The following is a 15,071-nucleotide window of genomic DNA, read 5'->3' as shown; positions in this document are numbered from 1 at the left end:
GAAAACCTAGTTGGAAGGTGAGGCTGCTTCACTCTCTTTCTCTGTCTCGAAATATGGCTGCAGGTGAAAAAAAAAATTAATTCCTGTGGCCTGTGGGATGTTACAATGAACAAATCCTTTCTGTGTGCTCTACCTCCTATCTCTCTTGCCTATCTTTGCTAAACTATGGAACAAAATTCTCTCGAAAGAATGGAATGCCTCTTCCTCCTAGTGGCTTGGTTATAACACAAATCGATAACCTACTAGGGGTTAAGTTTGATTACATCAACTCTTAACTAGAGTTATAATATAGAGTCTTTTAGAGTATTTTACATCACAAACACATGGCTAGCCCCTTTTCCATGAATAATGGGGGATGAAATGACATCCTCCCAAATTATATGAGTGAAAACATGAAGGTCAAATTCTGAGTGGCATAACTTTTGCATACAGACTTCGATTGACTCACTTATTGTGTCGTTAGAAAGACATATTTGTGTTGAATAGTATATTAAGATTCAACACAAAAGGCAGAAAAGTTTTACCCCCAGAAAATGTCATTTAATGCCTCAAAACACTCCCAAAAGGTTCTAGACCTTGTTTTGCCAAATAGGGTACCACCGGTAAAAATGGTCCGTGAGTTGATTCCTCCACTTTTTCCACTCAGAATGCATTGATATGGATGAAAAATAATATAATGATCCAATATGGATCAAACCTCCCCATTTTGGGTGGGTTTTAGTCCCCAAAAACTTCTACTGAATGAGGTGAGGAAATTTTTCCTCCACCTTCTCTCTGGTGTACCATTTAGCTTTGTCTGGAATTTGTTCCTTCAACCCAATATGCCGAAGGTCATGCTGCCCCTGTCTTGTAGCTCTAGATCTCTTCTACAAAAATGTATATTCTGTCAACTCTTCTTGAGAATCTAGTGCCAAATCCTCCACAGAAGGTAGGACATGTTCCTCTTCCTGATCTATCGTGGAAGGCTCATAGAGTTTAAAATTCTCTACATTTACAATTAAGTAAATTCACATATATAGTGTTAAACTGAGATGATAGGAAATATCACCCACCTTTTCTAGTATCTAAAAGGGATCATAACTCAAAGCCTTGATTTTCTTACCGAGCCCCTGTAACCTCTTCTTGTTCAACTGTAACCATACTTAGTCCCACCTTGAATGATCGATATTTTGTGATGATCATGCCTGACGATGGTCATGCCTGGCCTTGTACTTCTCCTGCAACTTTTGCAATGTTTCTTGTGCTTGTAGATGGATCTACCTGATCTTCTCTATAATTTTTTCAGCCCTCAAAACATCTCTTGTAAGACCTTCCCTCGCTCCTCCTTGCTACCCATATGAAATATCCAAAGGTTAAGGTGGAAAATATCCAAAATAAGTTTCAAATGGGGACTTTCCTATAGAAGTGTGGATTGATATCTTATAAGAATGTTGTATATATACCAAAGTCCCATTAACTACTTCTCTCTGCCCATCTGTCTGTCAATGGAATGTTGTAGATCTCTTCAACTTCATTTCCATATTCTCCCACAATGTAGTCCAGAATGCACTGAGAAACATTGTATACCTGTTTGAAATGATGCTCATTGGTATCCCAAAGTGCACCCTAACCTGTCTAAAGAAAAAATCTGCTGCTTCATGCCCACTGATGGTATTTTTACAGGGCATCAGAACACACATCTTGCTGAACCTATCAACTACCACGAACATGTAGTCATGTCCCTTCCTAGTTCTTGGTAGACCTCCCACAAAGTCCATGGAAATGCTTTCCCAAGGATGAGTAGGTATAGGTAAGGGACGATATAGACCCTATTTCCTATTACTAGGCTTATTGGTATAAAAAAGCATGCATACTCTTATGAACCTAGCTACCTGCTCTTGCATATTGGGCCAATACACATACCTCTACAAGTTAGTCATGATCTTCCCTACATGAAAGTGCCCTGCAACCTTGGAGGTGTGAGCCTCTTTGATCAACTGTAATCGCTCACCTTTAGGAACACATAGCTTATCCACCCTGTAGAGTAACCCATCTTGAAGATGGTAGTCAACAGTGTTGTCACCATCGTGCACATGACTCTGACTCTGAAACTGCCGATACACCTCCTTGAATTCCTCATCCTCTAACTACGCCTCTCTGTATGCATCATGGGCGAATGGCTCCATGTGCATAAGAGTCCCCAAAGCCGTAATATTCGATGTGCGTGGCCTTGAAAGCATTTAATCTAACTTGTTGGAGCTGCCCTTCTTATACTTGATCACCAAATGAAACTGCTGTAAAAATCCCATCCACTTGTAATGCCTGGTCTGTTATAGCTTACTATGGGTCCGCAAGTACTGTAACAATAGGTGATATATGTGGATTACTGTCTCCTTTCCCATAAGATAGTGCTTCCACTTCTTCACATCTTGCACTATGGTGTAACTCCTTATCGTAGGTAGGGTAGTTAATAAATTCCCCATGAAATAATTCAGAATGGTAGCATACATGCCTTCCTCCCTGTATCAAGGAAACTCCCATAACATACCCACTTGCATTTGTCTCCACTTCAAAGGGTCACTGCAAGTTTGATAATGCTAGAATTTGTGCTTGACTGATATTATTATTTAGCTCCTCAAAAGCCTTTTGCTGACATTTTCACCACTGGAAACTCTTTCCACTTGTTGTTATGGCATGGAGCGGTGCTGCTACCACTGAAAATGAGGCTTTAAATTTCCTCAGGTACTGTGCTACCCTAATGAAACTCCTAACATCAGAAACATTAGTAGGCACCTACCATTTCATGATGGCCTCCATCTTGGAAGGTGTTAGAGTTAGTCTTTGCAGCTTTCCACCAGCGACCAAACATGCTCTTACAAAGTGGTCTTAGGGTGTCAAAGTCAAATTTTGTCATTTCAGTGAGTCTTCAAGTAAAATTTGGTCACTAGGTATTAGGTTTATGCTTATTTTCATTCATTCCAAATTTTTCCAAATATTGGTCCATGTCACCATTAGGCTGAGTGTACCATCATTCAAAGAGTTTTCATCATTATTTCAAGTTCCAATGGGTCATTTTACACCTTGTCTGTGCTTCAGTTGTGCTTAGATAAGACTCATTTCCCTCTCCTAGGGTTTTGAAGGTAATTTTTCTTGGATGGTAAAATCATCAACAAAATATTGTATATTGATTCTCATACACATTCCCCTATCCTTGATATACCTTCTTGAACACTTCCCATCACTGATATCCCTCAAATTCATCATTTTCCCACAAACCCTAGCCTATTGCTACAATTTGACACTTTTATAGGTTAGGCCTGTGTTTTTCCCTTTCGGACCCATTCCCCTCATTCAATATTTGAAATTCCACTTTCCCCTACTTCCTAACATCCCTCCCTACTTCCCAAAATTTTCTCAAGAAATTTAAAGCCCCTCATCCCCTCCATTTCCCTTCATTTCTACAAATCCCTTGTTCTACACTTTATTCAAATGATGTTTCTAAGAAATAAAATATGAATTTGACAAAAGTGAGAGAGGTTTTTGTCCATCATATACTTAGGAATAAAAATCCTTCAGTTTTTACAGAGGTCTCATGGTTTGGGAGAAATGTCTAAACAATCATTTTCCATAGGAAAGTTGCTGCCCTTATAGAGAGACTTTGGGAAAATCAATATTTCTCCTATCTGGATTGACCAAATGACCTTCTTGATGAGTCAAATGATAAGTAGACACAAAGATATTTCCAATGGGCTATCATGAGCTCAATTTGTAGTTGAGGAAGACCTCCAAAAGTTGATTGAAACAACACTCTGCATTTTGGCAGCCTCATTCTTCACATTTTGACCAGTCTTTGGAGATTGATATTTTGACAGGGAAAATGAGCTCCAAATTGAAAAATTCAAGATGTTCTGGAAATTAGACTTGACAAGATTTCCAACGAGCTATCCCACGCCCAATTTGGACACTGGGAAGGCCTCCAAAAGTGGTCTGCAAAAAGAGCTGCGCTTTTTAGCATTTCATGTTTTCTTCAGGTAATTTTTGTGTCAGCCCCTTGGTCAAACGCGCAATGCCCACTTTTTTGGGGCATATTTTGGAGGAATGGCCACCACTATTGGATTCAAAAGACAATTTACACTCAAGAAAACCATGTTTCCAGATTTGAAAGTCAAAACTACTAGGTGGAAAAGGCACAAAACAACCTAATAATCATGTTTTTGCCTATTTTCTAAGCCAGGCGCTGCGCGCATTTGAGCAGCCTTGGGAGATTGCAGTTTTGGAGGGGAAAATCAAGCTAAATTTGTAAACTAGAGGAATTTTTTGAAACTAGATAGGATAAAATCTCCAATGAGCTATTCTGAGCTAGATTTGGACATTAGGAAGGCAGTCAAAACTCACCCAGAAGATGGCGTTGCACACTTCTTTCAGGCGCTGTGCGTTTGACACTGGCATTGCGCATTTGATAGACAACCAAATTTTCCAATGTTTCTCTTAGAAAATACTTTTCAGCTGTGGGATTTTGATTTTTCACTGATGTTATTCATAATGATGATGTAATTAAAGTGTGTTTTTTTTACCTAGGGTAGATACATCAGATGAATGGCTTAAGTGGCATGTAATGAATCAGTTTGCTTCATATTAGGGATGAGTTAGTTTGACCACCATAGTCTCTAGCTATCAGTTTCGTCTTTTATGCAACTGCTCCTCCTCTCATGGATTCAACCTCTGAGGCTAGGATTAGTTGTTTTGAGGCCTATATCATGTAGTTTCTCAGTCATTTTACTGGTTGGACTCAGTGTGGATGCTCAGAGCTTGATTGTACACCTTTGTAAGCAGTTTGGCAGGAAATTAATAAGAATTGCAACTATTTTTATGGGATCCCTGTGGTATGGAGTTCTAGTACAGTTTCTTCTTCTGTGATTATATGTTTATATGTTTTATGTATGCCATCAATCATTTCATTGCTTTCCGTTGAATGTGTTCAAGTTTGATAGGTAGAATCCATTGTATCAGTGCTCTGCCTTGGGAAATCATTCACCATTTCATGTTTTCTACAGTCCAAGAAGGATCCATGATTTTCACATGCCCTTCTTAGCTTCTCACCAGTCTAAAACATCTCACCCCATCAAGCCCAAGAGTGCTAAAGCCTATGCCTACCTTGCCCCATAGAACACCTTGCATTTATGACGTAATTTCCTAGACCTAAACTGCCCAGCTCCTTCTGATCCAGAAAAACCCCTACAAAATCCAATCAAAACTTTTGTGCTACTATACCTAGCCTAAAATCCTTTACCCGATCTAGTCATCTTGACTAATATCCCTACGGAGAGAGCCCTCTCCCAGCCTGGTAGGGCTAGCTACTTGGCTAAGCCTGGTTTGTGGTTACCCTGGCATTGCCTCCCTTCAGCTTGAGGTCAACCTAGGTGATAACAGAAGGATCTATCTTCAATTCTCCTTCACCGATCACATACCCCAAATACACCAAGCACTGCTGCACAAACTCACACTTCTTGAGATTTTCTAGTAGCTGGTGCTTCTTCAATGTTTCCAACACCTGCATCAACTGTAAAATATGATCCTCACAGGTAGCACTATATACCAATATATCATCCAAATAGACAATAACAGATAAATATATAAAAGGGCACAATACATCATTCATTAATCTCATAAATATAGCTGGTGCATTACATAGGCCAAATGGCATGATTAACCACTCATACAAACCTTGCCTCGTTTTGAAGGTCGTCTTCTAGGTATCTTCTTCTTTGAATCGAACCTGGAGATATATAGACTTCAAGTCCAGCTTGGTTAAGTATTTTTCTTGTTGCAACTGATCCAACAGATCATCTATCCTGGGGAAGGGGTGTTTGTTCTTAAGCATGATTTTGTTCAACGCCCTGTAATCCATAAACATCTGCCAAGTCCCATCCTTATTTGGCACAATGATGATGAGTGACCCACATGGTAATGTACTTGGTCGAATGACACCCTATTCTAGCAGCTACTACAACTATGTCTTCACCTCACTTACTTTTATAGCAGACTGCATGTACAACCCAATATTTGGCAATGGGGGGGGGGGGTATGGCAATAGATGGGTCTCGTGATCCACTTCTCTTAGGTGGTAACCCTTTAGGCTCTCATAAAACATTCGTGTTTCATCATTATATTTTTTTCATCCATCTTGATGCATTCATAGTGGAATAAGTGGAGGAATAAACTTGCAAGACTGTTTTTACTGGTGGGACCCAGTTTGGCGAAACGAGGTTCAAAACCTTTTAGGAGCGTTTTGAGGCATCAAACGATGTTTTTTTTTGGGGTGGGGGTGGGGGTGGAGGGGGGGGGGGGGGGTGGCGGTGGGGAGGGGCTTTGATACTTTATCGATACACCTTTCATGTTATTATACACACAATGATCTTTCCAACGATGTAATAAGTGTTTCAATCAAAGTCCGTACACAAAAGTTATGCCACTCAGAAGTTGACCTTCCTGTTTTCACACCTATAATTTGGGAGGATGCTGCATCAGCCCCCATTACTCATGGAAATGGGGATAACCACATTTTTTTAATGTAAAAGGCTCTAAAATATTCTATATTGTAACTATAGTTAAGAGTTGATGTAGTCAAACTTAACTGCTGGTAGGCTATCGGGTTGTGTTATAACTAGGCCACTAGGAGGAAGAGGCATTCTATTATTTTGAGAGCATTTTGTTCCATAGATGAGAAAATATAGTTAGGAGAGATAGGTGGTAGATCACATAGAGAGGATTTGTGCACTATAGTAGCCCATGAGCCACAATCATTACTTTTTGTACTTGCAACCATATTTCGAGATAGAGAAAGATAGTGAAGCGACCTCACCTTCCAGCTAGGTTTTCTCCCGAAAGGGTTTCCCAAAGAGAATATCTTGTATCATATGTGTTTGGACTTATCTTGTTGTTCTTTACTTTTATGCATAATTTCTAGTCGCATGGATGCACTAATTACAGTCAAGTTTATAGATCTTAAAGTTTAATAAAACTGTAATAAGGTAGAAATTTAGAAATTTAACATATTATTATCAAATCTATTGTGACAAACTGTCAAGTGGAATATCCACGACAGTTTACAGGTCATTTGGTGTAAAATCTAGGTTTCTTTAGGTATTTGCAGGGGATCTAGCTTAGCGGGGTCGAAAATCGTAAAACCCTATTCATGGTCGATGAATTTGTAAAGGGAGCTTGTGATCCTGCAGAGGTGAGGTTTTTGTGGCTCGAACAACAAGTTGTAGATATAAACCACAATGTAAACCTCCTCATGGTGGCCCTAAGCAATAAGTTGGGGATATTTGTAGAATATGGTGGTTTTAATGCAATGGAAAAATCAGAAGGGGGATCGAAAGATCAAGAAGACACAGATAACCAACCGAAGGAAGAACCCATAATATATCAACTGAGTTCGAGTATCGTGAATCAATCCCTCTTTAAAATGGAAGCAAAATTCAATATCAAGACGTACCATATTGAGATCTACGCTCTAAAGTTAAACCAATAGAAGTTTATTTCAATGTCCATCAGATTGAGGAAGGGCAAAATATCTCATTCACACGACTAAAATTAGAGGGCCATGCACTGACTTGGTGGGAGAGCCACATAGAAACCTTGAGGTTGGGGGGAGAACCTCCAGTGAATAAGTGGGAGGATTTAAAAATCCTCATTAAGTCACAATATTATCCCATCGGGTATGTGGAGGACCAGTGGATTTGGTGGCATTACTTCAGGCAAAAACCAGGCCAAAGCGTGTAGGAGTACACAACAAAATTCAGAAAGATGGCTATAATGCTGGGTATCTCTCCAACGAATCCAGATGTACTCCTCAAGTATTTGGGGGGCTTACACCACCATATACATGAGAAAGTGATGTTATTCAAGCCCAAGTCGATGGACGAGGCTTGTGTATAGGCACAATACCTGGAAAACATAGGCTTGAAAAGAGCACAATCAAGTGGGTCGACGCAGAAGCAGCAAAATGAAGGTTCTAAGGAGGGGAAGACAAAGAAAAAAAGGGGAAAAGATAAAAATATGGTGTCCATATCACACTAGTGCAAAGATCCTAGCAACCACTATGACATTGATGGTCATACAGAGGAGAAGTGCTAGAACTTGCATCCAGAGCTAAACTTGAAGAACATGAAGAAATATAATAATAAGAAGAATATCATGGCTATGTATTTGAGCAACCAAGTTGAAAGCAACGCAGACGTGGATGAGAAGATCATTTGCATGTTAGTGTAGAAGGAGGTGAATCTCAGTAGACTTTAGCGAAAGGAAGAGAAAGAAATGATCAAACTCTTCCATATACGGATACAAGTCACGAAGACAAAAATTGATGTTCTGTTTGACTCAGGATCGCAGGCGAATCTCATTGTAGCAGAGCTGGTCAAGAATTTGGGGCTGGAAGTTCGTGACCATCCAAAACCATATCCATTGGGATGGGTAAATAAGGATGCAGAGCTCAAGATAACTAAATAGTGCAAAATTAGATTTGCTATCAGTGCTGATTTTATTGATGAAGTAGATCTAGATGTGGTTCTCCTTGATGTATGTGGAGTCATGTTTGGGATTGCATACATTCACATGCGAGATGTAATATTCATGAGGAGTGCCAACCAATACTGTCTTGTCAAGGATGGAAAATTGTTCATCAACAATGCGCACAAAGTCATGTAAAACATTTCACTGGTAAGTTCCAACTAAGCCAAGAAATTGATCAGTTCCAACAAGAAGTATGTTTTATTGTGTTTAAGAGAAAGTCAATCTGAAGAGGAGTTAATAAGAGTCAAGGCATCCCTAAAGGGGTGTACTAAGAAACAAAAACAACAATTAGAGGAGTTTTTACATGCATACACTAGATTGGATCATTCATGGGGCAATTCTTAACTATCATACCTACGATAAAGAGCTCTACGCCTTGGTGCAAGTTGTGAATAAGTGGAAGCACTATTTGATGGGAAAGGAGAAAATAATCCACACAGATCACCAACCATTATAGTACCTGCAGGCCCTGAGTAAGTTACAACAGACCAGGCATTACAAGTGGATGGGGTTTCTACAACAATTTCATTTAGTGATCAAGTATAAGAAGGAAAGCAAAAACAAGTTGGCCAACATGATTTCAAGGCCACCCACACAAAAGATAACAACTTTGGGAACTCTGAAGCACATGGATACATTCACCCATGATGCATATATATAAGCATATTCAGAGGATGAGGACTTCAAGGAGGTGTATCAACAATTGTAGAGTTAAGAGTCATGTGCACAATTGTTACAACACCATTGACCATTATCTTCAGGATGGGTCACTCTACAAGATGGATAAGCTATGTGTTCCTAAATGTGAGAAATTGCAGTTAATTAAAGAGGCTCACACATCCAAGGTTGTAAGGCACTTTGGTTTAGGGAATACCATGGCCAACTTGCAGAGGTATGTTTATTAGCCCAAGATGCAATAGCAGGTAGCTAGGTTCATAAGAGGATGCATGCTTTGTTGTACTAGAAAGCCTAGCAATAGGAAACAGGGTCTATATCATCCCTTACCTGTACCCACTTGTCCTTGGGAAAGTATTTTCATGGAATTTGTGGGAGGTTGCCAATAATCAATAAGGGACATGGCTACATATTCATGGTAGTTGACAAGTTCAAAAAGATGTGTGTTTTGATGCCATGTAAAAAGACCATCAGTGGGAAATTTGCAACAAGCTTGTTATTTGACATGTTTGGGTGCACTTTGGGATACCAAGGAGCATCATTTTAGACAAATATACAAGATTTATCAGTGAATTTTGGATTAAATTGTGGGATAAGGTGGACACAAAGTTGAAGAGATCTACAACATTCCATCCACATACAAATGGGAAAAAAAGTAGTCAACAAGAATTTGGTGCAACTTCTGAGGGGATACAACCAAAAGCATCTGAAGACCTGGGATGAAAATATGGTATATATGCAACATTCTTACAACAAAGCAGTCCACACTTCTATAGGATAGTACCCATTTGAAGCTTGTTTTGGATATTTTACTTCTTCACCTTTGGACATTGCATGCAGGAAACAAGGAATGAGGGAATATCTTACAGGAGATGCCTTGAGGGATGGAAAATTTATAGAGAATATTAGGAAGATCAATATACATGTACAAGAGACACTACAAAAGTCACATGAGAAATATAAGGCTAGACATGATCAACATAGAACATAGAATCATTCAAGGTGGGAGACAAAGTATGGTTACATTTGAACAAGGAGAGACTACAGGGTCCCGATAAGAAGATTAAGGCTCTGTGGTATGGTCCCTTTGAGATACTAGAAAAGGTGGGTGATAATTCCTATAGACTCAGTTTACCACCATATATGTGCATTTATCCATTGTGAATGTAGAGAATATGAAAATCTCTAAGCCCTCCATGTTAGTTCAGGCAGAGGAGTAGGTCCCACCTTCTATGGAGGATTTGACACTAGATGCTCCAGTAGAGTTGACATAAGATATAATTTTGTAGAAGAGGTCCAAAATTACAACACAAGGGAAACATGACCTTTCGTAGATTGGGTTGAAAGGACAACTTCTAGGCAAAGCTAAATGGTACACTAGGGAGAAGGTGGAGGAAAATTTCCTCACCTCATTCAGTAGAAGCTTTTGGGGACCAAAAGTCTCCCAAAATGAGGAGCTGTGATTTGGATTGGATCACTATATTGTTTGTCATCCATCCCAATGCTTCCATAGTGGAAAAAGTCAAGCAATAAGATCTTAAGATCATTTTTACTAGTATGACCTGGTTTGGCATATTAGGGTTTGAAACCTTTTGGGAGTGCTTTGAGGCATCAAACAACATTTTTTGGGGGTAAAATTTTTCACATATATTGTGCACATTTTCCCCCTATTCTACACACAAAGACCTTTTCAACAACACAAGCATCATGTCAATCAGAGTCCGTATGTGAAAATTATCCCACTCAGAAGTTGACCTTTTTGTTTTCACCACTATAATTCGAGAGAAAGCCATGTCAACCCCCCTTATTCATGAAAAAAGGGGCTAGCCACATGGTTATGATGTAGAAGACTATAAAATAGTATATATTGTAACCCTTGTTAAGAATTGAGGTAGTCAAATTGTTAACGGCGCTGGACCCGCCAACATTCAAGGGATAGGAGCCCTCCTCACACCGTTTGGGATAGAAGCCCCATCTATAATATGGATCGGTTGCCGGTTTCTTAAAGATTTTCCTTGGCTCTAATTGTCACCAAGAGAGAGTAATACAAATGTTCCTTCAAAAAGAAAGTGAGTGTGCCTAGTGAGTGTTTGGTTGTAAGTGTGTCAAGGTTCTTCTACTACGAAGGGAAAAAAGAAAGTGAGCGTTTAAGAGAGAGGTAATAGTATCACCCTAGTACAGACACATGTAACCAAGAAGGATCCGTCTAACATCTAGTGGAATAGTACACAAAGATGTGATGGTCAATACAAACAATCAACAAGAGAGATGTATCTAATATCCAGCGGAATAGTCCCCAGGGATGTGACAACAATAGTAAACATTACAACACATTCTAAGTATGATAAGTACTAAAACAACTAAAATAGTTCAACTAATTTAGGACAAATGAAAGCACTCATGAATTACAAACATCCACATAATAGCCTTACAAATATTCATAATCCATGCATGAAGAATGTGCTGGCCATGAGGCTTCTTATATTAATTAAAAGTTACAAGACACATGTAACAACCCTGGTGAAAATTCCATGTAATATATATATATATATATATATCTCTTTCTCTCTCTCTCTCTATATATATATATATATAAGATCACGATGATGGGACATTTATTCCAAGTTGAACGGTGGGGGAAAAATCCTAGTGGGTGTTGCTTTGGTTTATTATGGCTAAAGGAATTGGAAAAGGCAATGGAAAAGGCTTTGGAAAGACATGAGGCATTTATTGGCATTTTATTTATGAAAATGATGGAAATTAAGAGAAAAGGAAGGTGAAAGGTCATAGGGTGCATATGAGGAGGAAAATGAATAAAATAGAGGTATCATTCATAAAATGGCTTATGAGGATCAGTTGGTAAGATTTTGATAGGTTTTGGTGGATCTCTCTTCTATTATCTCTCTCTCATACTCTTGGAGACTTAGAGTTTTCTTGGAGCACTCTTGATGGGTGTGGCATACTTGGATTTTTGGAGCAGGAAGGCAAAGGAGAATAGGAAAGTGCAAGAAGGCATCGAGATTAGTAGCTACATCAGATTTTCTTGCAGGTATCGAGTTGCATGTATGTTTCCTTCACTAGTTTTGGCATGCATGGCACATGCATGTGGTTTCTTGGTTGTGATATTTCATTGGCATGGAGGATTGCCTGGATTGAAAATGGATTACCTAACCTTTCCATTTCCAGGATATCCATGGTGATTGTGGGTTTACTTTCATTGTTTGTTTTTTGTTGGTTCTCATGTTTCCTTAGCTTGGGTTGAGTTACTAGTTCCTAGAGCCTTTGTTGGACAAATTCTCTAGAGTCTTGTAACAACTTGGGTTGAGTTACTAGTCCCGTAGCCTTGGTTGGACAAATGCTATGGAGCGCTTGGTGGGTTGAGTTACTAGTCCTGGAGCCTTGGTTGGACAAAGGATTTGGAGCCCCGTGGAAGCTGTGGGTTGAGTTACTAGTCCTAGAGCCTTGGTTGGAACAAACACTCTGGAGCCCTAGATGGCTGTGATAGAGACCAATCTGATGATTGTTTTATGATGTCTGACCGTGAGGTGGAATCAATGTTTGATGGGTTGAGGTGGATGGCCTCTATAAGCTCTGAATGAGTTTTGATTGATGTCTTCTATGAGATCCCACATTCATGCTTGTAATATGGCACGGGGGTGAATGGCTGAAGAGAGACTTGGCTGAGCCATTCTATGGTTGGATGGATTGTGGAAATCCCATCCCAGGTTTGTATTTTGCATCATTAATGAAAGGTTATTTCTCCTTGTATCTCTATGAGCATTATCATGGATTATATGTGGTTTATATGGGTGTGATTTCATTGGTATTTCTGTTCCTATTATGTTGGTTATTTACATGTTTTATGACAACAACCATGGGTGGCTCTCATCATGTTCTTACTTTTTATTGAATGATCAATGTATCTATGACCTAATGGAAGAAATGGCAGCTAATGTGATAAGTTGACAATGCTTCATGACAAATCTCAGATAAGTATGAGACCCTTAGGCTCATATATGTTACTTACACCCATTGGTTTCATATTTAATAAGTGTTTGAAAATATGTTTGTCATGACTAGTAGGGGTCTAGTCAAGGTCTTGAACAAGTATTTTCTTTAGTATTGTCATTTCTGTGTTATTTTACTGATTTGAAGAGATGGTTCAATTCTGGGCAGTGACCTAGGCTCTAGGCCTGAAAAAGTGGCTAAAATCCCAGAGTTGATGGCATAGGACTAACAAATTAGGTCTCTAGTCACTGGCAGTCAAGCTTGTTAGAATGACTATAGGGTTACAGTCGCATGCCTGCCTTGTCATGGGAGCGGATTTGGGTTTAATTCATCTAAATGTTAGGTTAACTCAGGGGTTGGGCACATGGAGTGGTGGATTAGCTCCTGGGGGTTCTCAAGCACCTGAGGGAGGTATGTGTGTTGTGTCTCTATCAATTCCACTTCCTTAAGGCTACCTAGGAGGTTAAATAATATCATAGTAGCCTCTCGTTGCATGTTTACCCTGGCTGGTAAGTTGCTTGGGTAGATGTGGGAGGAGGGTGTTACAAAGTGGTATCAGAGCATGGTTGTGCTCTCCTTGGGATGTGTGTTGATCATGCTTTCATTTTTGTTGCATATGTGTTCCTTATGCATGTAGTCCATGTGCTTGTTACATTTGCATGGTGTTGATCATGGTTGTAGTGATGTTGCCATGTGAAGGTTGAAGGTGATGTCATGGTCAAGTGTGTATGGTTGATTATGCATTGTTATGCACGTTAGTGTTCACATATTATCAAATGCACGTGAGGTGGTTGTTGCTATCATGCATGAGGTCATGGTTTTTGCAGTTGATATGGTCATGTATTGATGACTGGACTCTAGCTAGAATGGTGTGTATATGGTTTTGTACTCATGTGTTATATGTCTATATGTAGTTGTTATGCATGTATAGTCTTGGTTATCATTATGCATGAATAGTAGGTCAAACATGACTTGTGAAGTCATGGTATGAAATTTAGGCCATCATGGTGCTATTGGTTGTTATGATGCTAATGTGTTGGCTGAGATAGAGCAAGATATGTAGATCATTAAAGTGAAGTTGCGGCCTTAGACTTTGGGATAAGAGCAGATCGTCATACAAGTTTGCATGTTGGGCATGCACGTAAGTAAGTTAAGGATTGTTATATGTATTAGGTTTATATAAATTAGGTTTATGTACATGTATTTAGATGTTATGGTTACGTACATGATAGATGATAGTTGATTAGTGTAGTCATATGCACATGTGTTGAAAAGTCATGAATGATAGTAACGTGTGGTTGTATGCATTGACATTTTTGTTTTATGTTAGATAACTTGATGATCATGTTATATGTTGTTGATGAAGTATCTTATATGTTAACTTATTGTTGTTAAATGATAGTTAGCTTGACCATTAGGGTTAATATATTGATGTTATATGTATCATGCTAAATTGGATTGGACTATGTAAATAGTTATGGTTACGATATTTAGGTATGAGCTGACATATTTGTGATGACTTTGCACACATGGTTTTTATGCATGAATGATAAATGCTTATGAGTTTATGATGTGAACATATTAGTTAGTTAGTGTTATGGATATCATGATCTTATTTATGTTTGAGTTTACATGTTGTAAAGTTATATCTTGCTAACTAGATTAATTGTGCAGACAAGATAGCCTCCCCTAAGATACATTAAGGTACAAGATTTCTTATGTCATCTATTTAGTGTTTGAATGCTTGATTATGTCATTTATTTGGTGTTTAAGTGTTTGGCATCTATTATGTCATCGAGTTGATTTATTTAACATGGTATGTTTGCAAGTTGGTT

Source organism: Pinus tabuliformis, chromosome 1_2 (assembly GCF_031772625.1).
Source record: "Pinus tabuliformis cultivar Carrire ecotype Pingquan chromosome 1_2, CPIR1, whole genome shotgun sequence".
Lineage (NCBI taxonomy): Eukaryota > Viridiplantae > Streptophyta > Pinopsida > Pinales > Pinaceae > Pinus > Pinus tabuliformis.
The sequence above is the reverse complement of the archived record's forward strand: the minus strand, read 5'-3'. Positions refer to the sequence as shown.